The sequence below is a fragment of the Otolemur garnettii genome, unplaced genomic scaffold (assembly GCF_000181295.1).
Source record: "Otolemur garnettii isolate 467f Iridium unplaced genomic scaffold, OtoGar3 scaffold00160, whole genome shotgun sequence".
Classification (NCBI taxonomy): Eukaryota; Metazoa; Chordata; class Mammalia; order Primates; family Galagidae; genus Otolemur; species Otolemur garnettii.
The window spans coordinates 3,452,581-3,455,055 of NW_003852555.1; positions in this window are offsets into that span (position 1 = coordinate 3,452,581).

Genomic DNA, 2,475 nt, shown 5'->3' on the forward strand with positions numbered 1-2,475 from the left:
TTCCAAAATAAAATTAAAAAGTAAAACAGAAACTCATAGACTTCTGGAAGCTTCAAAGTCCAGCACCCCAGTGTAATACTTGAAAAAAAAAAGACAAATAAAATTTAGATGTACAGAGAATATGCAGCAGTAAAAAAAATATATGCTTAGAGACCTTGATAGGAAGAAGCATACAAAAGAAAACAGGTCAGTTGCGTCACACAGGGTTACCTTCCCTAACAACAAAATCAAAGCCAAGAGGGAGTAAAACTAGACAGTTTAACAAGAAGTACCGAGAGTAAGTGATGAAATAACGGGTTAAAAACGAGCATGATTTAGAACGTCAATATAGACTATAACAGAGGAAAATAAACCCAAAGTAGCAATAAATGTTAACAAATAAATGAGGACTAAAATTCACAAATGGAAGTTCTACTATTAAAAAGGGGGAAAATGTGTATTTGGGGATGAGGGGCCCATAATAATGGACAAATGTGGGGAGATTTCTAATCAGTGGCACTAATGCAAGTGAAAGAATTATTGGTAACAGTAAACACAATTCAATATTTTATCTAATCTACATCCTACCACACATTAAAAGTTTTAAATTCCTATGTACAAATCTTATTGTTGATGGCAAAAAGACAAAATTTCTTAATTATAGAATTCTATGCAATTCCTTTACATTTAGAATATGTTTATTATAGTCTCCAACACAGAACACTAAATAGTTGGTTGCAGGCTTTAAACATCTTCACACTACTGAACGATGTAGAAAATATTCTGTTTTTAAGTATTTCTGTCACTAGTGTTGGTGTGATCATTTTCTTGAATTTGTGGTTTAAGAGTGAAGTTGAGCTCTATGATAATTAATTCTGACAGTTTTATACCGAAAGAGAAAGATTATAATGTTAAAGACTAATATAAATGTTGACATTTAACAAAATGCTGTAAAAGAAAATTTTATTGTACTACTGTGGCTACTTACCAATTGATTTCTTAATAACCCAAAAGAACAAATGGACCCAGCTAAACTCCCTAAATTACTCTTAGAGAATCATTTCCGTGGGTATATCTTGTTTTAAAGATGATGAAATTGCTCAGCTGCCATCTTTGGCTTCCCATGGATCATGAAAAATCATGAATTCCAGTTTCTCAAGCCCTTTATCCTTGGGTCAAAGGAGATTGAATGGACTCATGAGGTCATTACCAGTTGTTCATTGTTGAGGTTTAAATATATTCAGAATATGAACAGAGTTTAGCTCAGATAAAGGAGAACATAATCTACAGGGCTTGTAATTTAAAAAATCCCTTTCAGTTATTTAAAGACGCCATATTTGATTCAAATGTATTATTTTTCACACTTAAGATGTAAATCTAATTGTACAGCATTTTATTTTTAAGTTTATAAAGGTAATAACAGCAAAAAGATTCCTTAGACGTGTTAACCTATGAAATTCTCTTGGTACGTGGCAGTATTAACTATAATCATTAAGTCTATAATAAATAATCCATGTCTGATGTACATTTTTAACAGATAAACTAATAAAGCCAAATCAGGAATGATTTGGCCTGCATCTTGCCCTGGAACAAGATGTGCAATTAAAATTACCACTAAACAGCAATAATGTCTTTATGAAGATGGTCTGATAAGAGATTCAGGTCAAGGATGCTGCTAGAAGAACCTTCCATTAGCTTTAGCTAGCGCCCTTTCAGGCATTCCTTGCTACAAAAAGACAATAGATGAAAGAAAAGGAAGAGAACAAAGATTCTTTATAAATATTGGCGCTTAACTCTGCCAGTGAGATGACTACTGACCCTGAGTACCCTGTAATTTCTTTGTTCAACATTCTGCCTCTTACAGCCCTGTCAGGTTGTAAAATCAAAAGGTTCTCTAGGGTAGTTCTGAGCCTAAGTTTCTACACTCTTTTGTCTATACTGAATACTGTGCCAGGATTTCTTTTTACTATATCCATTTTGGGTTTCTCTTTTTCTCTGTTTACTTAAAGTGCTACTATACCCATTGGGGAAAATACCTGTGCTATTATTTTCATACTTTCTGAGATATTAAGAGCTGTGTTTTATTATTATCCCTGTGTTTTCTTAGTATACCATTTCAGGACAGATACGGCATTTTAAAATATGTCTTTCAGGAAACCAACGTAATTAATATAGCATCATGTTTTGGAAGGTTGGCTACTGTGGCATTATTCAGAATCGTTTTTAAAATAATTCATCTACTTTTCACAGGATGACCTCAAGATTGGAGAAATTTATTACTCCCATTTGTGCTCAGTATTGATGTTTGGTTTCCGATGTTATAAAATCAGTGTTGAGTGCAAGTAAGTTATTCTTAATACAGCTTCTAATGAAGTGTGGGCATGACTTGAATAATAAATATCTTAGCCTTTTAATGAGGTTCATTTCATGTTCATAATCGAATCCTACACTGTTTCTATAATCCAGTGGAATTTTACCAAAGTAAAATTAAGATAC